This window comes from Akebia trifoliata, chromosome 9, assembly GCF_017979445.1.
Source record: "Akebia trifoliata isolate Shusen 1 chromosome 9, ASM1797944v1, whole genome shotgun sequence".
Classification (NCBI taxonomy): domain Eukaryota; kingdom Viridiplantae; phylum Streptophyta; class Magnoliopsida; order Ranunculales; family Lardizabalaceae; genus Akebia; species Akebia trifoliata.
This window is the reverse complement of record NC_141383.1, coordinates 12565849-12574366: the sequence shown is the minus strand read 5'-3', so window position 1 is coordinate 12574366 and position 8518 is coordinate 12565849. Positions and strand designations below refer to the sequence as shown.

The following is an 8518-nucleotide window of genomic DNA, read 5'->3' as shown; positions in this document are numbered from 1 at the left end:
CAACTTAAATCAGGTAAAGACTCAGAAGCCATATGTATCGCGTCTACGACTGATCTGAAAAGTTTACTTTCCTAAGCAAGCCAAAAGGGAAATAATGTGATCTCCAAGATGAATCTCAAAAATGATTATTTATTTTCAACATATGAGCCTGACTCATGATCTTCAATAAAGTCAAAATTAAAAGTGAATCCCTATTGCACTTGTGATAATCTAAAACTTCTAATTTTCATATTGAGGGGCACTTCTCCTTTTGCTCGGAAGCATATTTATTTTCCCCCTACATTAGGGGTATGCTTTTCAAAATATGTTCAATTATCCCCAGTGTAAGGTCCTATTGAGCTAGGGGCACTTTTTTTTTTTAAGCTTGATCAATTTCAGCCCCAAAGGATAAGGAAAATCTGAAATTAAATGTTACCCTTTCGATAGTATTTTTTTGAAAATCCCTGAGGTTCAAAGAAAGTTAAAATGTTGACCTGACCTTCATAAATAATAATAATAAATAAAAACAATGGTTCCTGTGGAGTGAGATTTTACTCCAATCTTTTATTCATACCCGTCGAGATTCATCTCGGATTATACTCACACATGCTCAGATTTTTCTCAGACCCATCGAGATTCGTCTTGGACTTTACTCAGACCTGCTCAGATCTTGCTCAGACCTATCGAGATTCTTTCTCGGATTTTGCTCAGACCTGCCGAGATTCATTCTCGAATTTTGCTCAAACCCATCGAGATTCATCTTTCTCAAACCTACTCAGATTTTGCTCAGACCAACCGAGATTCTTTCTAGGATTTTGCTCAGACCCACCGAGATTCGTCTTGAATTTTACTTAGACCTGCTCAGATTTTATTCAGACTCGTTGAGATTCGTCTTGGACTTTACTCAGACCTGCTCAAATTTTGCTCAGACATGTCGAGATTCTTTCTCGAATTTTACTCAGACTCATCGAGATTCTTTCTCAGATTTTGCTCACACGCGCCGAGATTTATCTCGGATTTTACTCAAACTTGCTCAAATTTTACTCAGACTTGTCGAGATTTTGCTCAAATCTGTCAAGATTCTTTGTCGAATTTTGCGTAGACCCGCCAAGATTCGTCTCAGATTTTACTCAGACCTACTCAGATTTTTGCTCAGACCCACCAAGATTCATCTTGGATATTACTCAAACCTACTCAGATTTTTGCTCAGACCCACCGAGATTCATCTAGAATTTTACTCAGACCTGCTCAAATTTTGTTCAGACCTACCGAGATTATTTCTTGAATGTTGCTTAGACCCACCAAGATTCGTCTCAGATTATACTCAGACCTGTTCAGATTTATGCTTAGACCTTACGCTCAATTTTCTTCAGATTATGTTCAATTTATGCTCAGATTTTACTCAGTTTTATCCGATTTTTTTAAAACATGTTGCTCAAATTTTATGTTGACTTTACATAGTTTTTCATTATTAAGTTTGTTATCCTCCTAGCATGAATGTGCAGAATGGAAATGTGCATTTTCGAAATCATCACTACACAATGGCACACACGTGTATTCGTATTGCATTTGCATTAGTCAAGGAGAATTTTTCAAAATTCAAGAAGAGGTTATCCTCAAGGATCTGGACACTTCGACAAATTGTCGAATCAGACTGCAAAATGGATTGTCACTAGTTTTGGCATTCGGATGTCATACTATTTACCACAATAGATTGGGCATCTACTTTGTTTCCACCCTCTGTCAAAGAGGGACATCTATAAACACCCCATTTTTGCATCTGCCTAATTCGACAATTTATTACCCGACTATTGTAGATTCCTAATGATGAGCATAAAAGAACTCGAAGGCTTGTGAATACTGTTTGATTCCTTTTGTTTCTAGTCTTTTCATCCCCTCTACTCGTCACGACTCGACATAGAAATTTACGCATGCTTAGGATCGTTAAACCTTACAACCGATTTAACAAGCACGTACGCTTAGGTTCACTACACAGTTTGACAACTTAGAGACTTCGTTACACTAAGAAAATATAACTTTGAAACTTAGAAATACTCACACAGTAACTGAAAGAAACCTCACGCTAAAATTTGAAAAAATCCGTAAAAATCATCAAAATACTAAAAATACCCTTTATAAATTTTGGACCTTCGAAAAATCTTAAAAGTACTTCCATTGCACTCAAAACACGATTTCGAATTTAATGGGACCCAAATCGATGAAAACAGAGAAATCTATAAAAAAAAATCACCAAAATAATGAAAATACCCCTTATAAATTTTGGACCTTCGAAAAATCTCGAAAGTATGGCATTTAGAATGTGATTTCGAGTCTAACGGGACTCAAATCGATCAAAACAAAAAAATTCAAGAAAAATTGTCAAAAAATCATAAAACTGACTAGAGTACCCCTCAATATCCAACTCTAAAATAGAGACCTTGATCTTTATGAAAATAAAATTCAAATTGAAAATTAAAAAAAATTTAAACAAGATCAAATTAAAATTCAAAATTTAACAACAATTTAAAATCATAAATCAAATTAAATTTCAAATAAAATACAAAATAAAAATTAAACTAAAATTTAATAAAGAAACCAATTAAAATACAAAATCAAAATCAAAATTTGAACATCAAACTTAAATATAAAATTAAAATATCGACAAAAACCAATCGAAATTCAATTCAAAATAAAATTGAAAATCAAGTTGAAAATCATTCAAATCAAATAAATCGATCAATCAATCAAAATTAAATTAAAATTGAATCAACCAAATCAAATTTTAAAATCAAATTGAAATTCAAAATCAAATTAAAAAAATTCAAAATTAAATCATAATCAAACAAAAGTTCAATTAAAATCCAATCGATTAAGCAAAGTGGAAATTAAAATCCACCAAACTTTTAAATCAAAATCCAATCCATCGATTTACATTCAAATTAAAATCCAATTGACCAATTAAAATCGATCAACCAAATTCAAAACTAAAATCATCAAATCGAATTCAAAATTAAATCAATCAACTAAAAACAAAATCCACTCGATCAAATTGAAATCCAAATTCGATTGAATTAAAATCGAAATCCAACCGACCAATCAATTTAAAAATGGACTGTGAAAGATCATTAAGGCGAGTAGCATGGGATTACCACCCCTCGTTCTCCAAAAATAAAAAAAATAAAAAATAAAAAAATGTGGGCACACATTTTTTTTCCAACTCTCTCTTCCCCATGTTCTCCCTCTCTCCAATTTCTCATAACTACCCATGTCTTCCACTATCTCTCCTATTTCGTCCTCTCTTATGTTTGATGGGAGAACCACCATAAAAGAGGATCAAGGGAACCATTGAATGAGAGAAAAAATAATGTTTTTAAGACTATCCTTAAAAAAAATAGTAACATTTTTTTCACCATTAAACCTACAATCTTTTTCTTCCTTCTTAAAAAAAAATCACACATTCTTCTCCATTAATGTCTTCAACTCCTCTCTCCCACGTTGGACGGCAACCACACTTCTTCTTCTACCCCATTTTAAAAAGAAAAAAAAAACCTGCAACAATCATCTTCTTCCATTAACATTTTTTCGCCCTCTTCATACCAAAAAAAATACATCAAGAATAGAAGATACCTGTCACGCTCCGATATCCCAATACGAATCCCTACAATGCATCAGTCAGAATCTCGAGGTGTGAGATAATCAATCACATAACCTGATAGAACATTCACAAATAATAATACTTATGAAAAGAAAATATATGCAACGGAATAAACATTTAACTAACATCTATACGAGAGTCTAGAGTAAGCGAAAGAATTCGACAAACACTGATATAAGTCATGATCCTCAATCTCATAATACACCAAGCTAAAAATTTCTAAACTAACATGTTTCTTATCTACAAGCAAAAATCGCTAAGATCCTCTACTAATCCTCAAAGACACGGTGGCGGCAAGACATCAATCTGCTCCTCTTCGGGGACCACCTCAAATAACAGCTCCTCAAGAGCTGAATAATCTGCAATGTAAAGGATAGCATGAGTAACAAGGGAATGTTACTCAGCAGGATGAACACCATTCTTACTGCGAGTCATACATGCACAAGTAATCATCAGAACAATTAAATAATAAAAGAGCAAAGGAACACACCGATATAACCACCTCGGCTATGGTAATACGATATTCCAAACTTAACCTCCGATGTGTAATCCCATCGTTATAATATGATTTTGTGGCCGGTCTAGCATACCACAGTTGGATGACCATTTATCCGACTCAGACTAACCGTTGACCAAGAACCCAATATTGAGTTTAACTAACGGTGAAGTCGACCGTTTGACGACTACAAACTAACAGTGATCACTACCTAGCCCAGGAGACCCCTTGCATTGAAGCTTATCAAGAGGCAATGCATGTGAACCCCGCCTAGCTCTATACTATAAAGAAACCACCTTTACACACAACATTTCCTAGGAAATAAGTAGGAGAAATTCTCAGATTTCATAAGCTGTAATATGCTCTAAGGTATCCCATACTATCGAAGAGCATATGACATCTAGTGTTATCCTAGATTGACTCGCCGCTTTCGGATACACAGCAACGCGTCACTTTTTATAGGTTTTCTACAAACCTTTACTGGTAAACAAAATAGTTTATTTTGTATATAATTTATCATTTCTTTTAATCGAAAATACAAACAAAGTCTAGTAGTGCCCTCCTGTAACAGTTATTTGTCATTTCCATCCATCAACCATCTCATTCCTCTATCTATCAATCATGTTTTACGTGGCATGGCCACTACGTAGAACTAGAGGCACTGTCCCATCAATCAGTCGAGAACATACGTTCTCTCTATCCATCCATCAATTAAATCGATCAATCTATCATCTAATTTTCTACATATCTATCAAAGTAATTTCACCTTTAAAGTAAATCGAAATCCATATAGAATCAACCAATTCCATTCGATGATTTTGGTTGAGTCGAAAGACTCGGAAACAAAGATAAAATCATAAGACGTAAAAGTTGAAAATCTGTAAAAATTTGGCTAAGTGTTAAAAAAATGATTTTTCAAAGTCGAAATTTAAAACGGATTATTTATTTATTTATTAAAGAACTTAAAATAATACTTAACTATTTTTAATGAAATAAAGGTAAGAAATTGGTATACATACTATATGGAAGCAACACAAAAAAAAATTAGAACCAAACTCAACATTCGGATATTTTTTCGAATTGCTGATTTTTTTTCGAAACTCGATCAAAATCGATCCAAATATTATACCAACTATAAAATGCTTGTATTACATCAAATGAACTAAAATCAATCATAAATAAGCATGCAAACATGATTCAAATCGTTCAAATATGTATAAATTTAATGAAACGATCGATTTATTTACAATCACATGGATTTTCTATGAAATTATCGCATAACTAGAAGGTAGAAGGAAAGGCAACCTACTTCAAGCTATTTTCAACGGTTAAACGGAGTTTAAAATCACCTCCGACCAATCTTCAATTTTTTCTTCCAGTGAAAATCGAATTTCTTTGCATCCACGCGTAACCCTCAGCGAGAGGAATAACTTTTCTTCTTGCGGCTAAGCTCGGATCATTCTCGTTTGGCATAGATCTAAGTTTCAAATATCGAGGAAAAATTATTCAGATTTTTTTAGAGAGAAGAATAAGAAAATTATGATTTTTCTAATAGAATTAAGATATTTATATAACTTAAGTTGGGACATACTTGTCATTTTGAGAATTATTTTTCCCGAATGTCGAATTAGACAAACTTATACTCTATTTCGGATGATTTTTTGACACGAATCTAATAATATGATTGATTTTCTCAAATTACACCTCTAAAGTGTCGTTTACATATTGGAAAAATATCTAATGCGAAACTCGATGATTTGATAATTTTTTCAATCGACTTCAGATTTAGGCGTGCTTATAGACTAAAATATATTTTTTGATTCTTCTAAATCTATTGGTGAAGTTAATTTTCCTCAAATATTAAAAATTAAAAATCCATATTTTTAAATCAATGGACGAATCTAAAATTCTTTCCTCGAGATACATTTTTAGGATTTTCAGATTACTACATCTTCCTCCCCTTAATAAGAATTTCGTCCTCGAAATTAAACATACTGATGAGTAGGTTTTATACCTATGAATTAACCACTTTTAGATATAATATTTTGTTAATTTTAGAGTCTTTTAGTTATTTTTAGTTTAGTTTATTTTATACTTTTTATGTGATTCTATGTTTTTATTTGATTTTTATGTTTATTTTGCAGTTTAGGAATAATATGGAACATTGGGATGTTTGCATACGTTTAGGAGAAATTCTGGACTCCAATTTGTTCACTCTCAGAAGAAGGAAGCTAAGCATACAAGCTAGAAAGTCTTCAAGCCGTAGCTTGATAGAAAATGAGGCCGCGGCGGGAATTCAAGAATGGCATAACAGAAATATAAAATACAAGCCGCGGCATGACATGTTTTGAGGCCATGGCCTGCTTACGTTTCGAGCTTTACCCGTTAATTTGTGGTGACCAAATTAGACACGGATTTTGAGACTCTTAAACCCTTATGACTCGATACTTATAAATAGAAACGATTAAACTTTATTCTGGAGAGAAGGAGACAGAAGTTTTGGGGTTTTTCTTGGAGGCACAAGATCGAGAAGAAGGACGAGAGCTGGAGATTCGACTTTTGAGTTTTATCTTTCTGAATTTTATCTCTTCTCTTGATATTTGTAATCTCTAAGAATGGCTGAATACTTTTGTGATTTTGTTTTCTTTTCAATGATGAACTAATTTCTATTCTAGGGTTATAATGGAATCCATTCATGATATTTGATTAGTTTTATTTCTTTCTTCTCTGATTCCACATGTGATTTTTTTTCTATCCTATGTTTAATGCGATTTAATTAACTGGTCATTGATTGAATTGATTCGATGAACCTTAATAATATCGACAGAGTTATTTTGTGTTCATGACCTAGATAGAGTAACATGCGCTAATTTGAGATAGACATATACTCAAGTTGCGTGTGCATCCCTTATGAGAGCTTATTCTTAATAAATTCTTCTTGATTTAATTCTTATAGACATATAGGAAGTTAGTTTAGAAGGGTATTTTTACATGACCATCGACAGAAGCTTGTAGAGAATTTAGTGTTCTTTGATGACAATTATAGTGGATTAATTTATCATAGAACGAAAGATAATCTAATTAAGTAGAGTGTTTGGGGGAAATTATAAACCTAGATTTTATCAATCATTGATTTTAAATCTATAAATTTATTTTCTCCATTAGTTTTCTTGTTTAGTTTTAATTCCTATTTTTACTTTTATTTGGATAAAATTAAAGTGAGATAAATTGGTAATTAGCAATAGATTGGTATTTAGTCTCCGTGGGAACGATACTTTCTTACATTATTATTTTTCGTTCTTCGATACGTATACTTGCGTGCGTAAATTTAGACAACAAGTTTTTGGCGCCGCTGCCGGGTACTAATTTATTAATCTTTTTGTTAATATTAATTCAATCATATTTGATTTTAGACCAAATTTTCTTTATTTTGTAGGTGTTTGGCTAGTGTATGCGTAGTACAGGGAATTTAGAGCTTGTTCCTTTGGATTTTGAGATCGAGAAAACTTGTCGAAGAAATAGAAAGAATAAGCGAGAAACTTCTCAACACCATACAATGGCCGACCAAACTAATGGTAATGAAGGTCCTAAGTCTATGCGGGACTATGATGTTCCATTAATGGATGGGATTAACACTAGTATTCGTCGTCCAATGATACAAGCCAACAATTTTGAACTCAAGCCGGCTACTATTCAGATGGTACAAGTATCTCAGTTTGGGGGTTCACATGTTGAAGACCCCAATGCACATTTAGCTAATTTTCTAGAGATATGTGTCACGTTTAAGTATAACGGTGTTGATGATGATGCCATCCGGTTACGACTATTTCCATTCTCATTGAGGGACATGACGAAGAATTGGTTGAACTCATTGCCAAGAGAATCTATTTCCACTTGGGATGACTTGGCAAAAAAGTTCCTGGCTAAATATTTTCCATAGTCAAAAATTGCAAAGTGGAGGAATGATATCACTACTTTCGTGCAGTTAGACAGTGAGTCTCTCTATGAAGCCTGGGAGAGGTAAAAAGATTTGCTTCAGAGATGTCCTCATCATGCTTTACCAGAATGGTTGATCATCCAAATTTTCTACAATGGGTTGGTTGGATCTATCAGAACGATTGTTGATGCTGCAGTAAGTGGATCTCTTATGGCGAAGACATTTGAGGATGGGTATAATTTATTAGAGGAGATGGCCTCTAACAACTTCCAGTACCATACAGAGAGGATGAATCCAATAAGAACAGTAGGAGTGCATGAATTAGACACTTTTACTGCTTTGACTGCTCAAGTGGCCTCTTTATCTAAGACGTTGGATTCATTTGGAGTTCATGTCATTCAAACTCCTATTGTTACATGCGAGATTTGTGGAGACAATCATTCAGGAAATA

At 33.3% G+C, this 8518-nt stretch overlaps 1 non-coding gene across 1 annotated transcript; it reads right to left on the bottom strand.

The window, feature by feature from the left end:
- Window positions 1–8081: 8081 nt before the first annotated feature.
- LOC147394310 (small nucleolar RNA R71) lies at window positions 8082–8189 on the bottom strand. Its single transcript, XR_015181892.1, has one exon. It is a non-coding gene; the product is annotated as a small nucleolar RNA R71 (small nucleolar RNA).
- Between the last annotated feature and the right edge of the window lie 329 nt (window positions 8190–8518).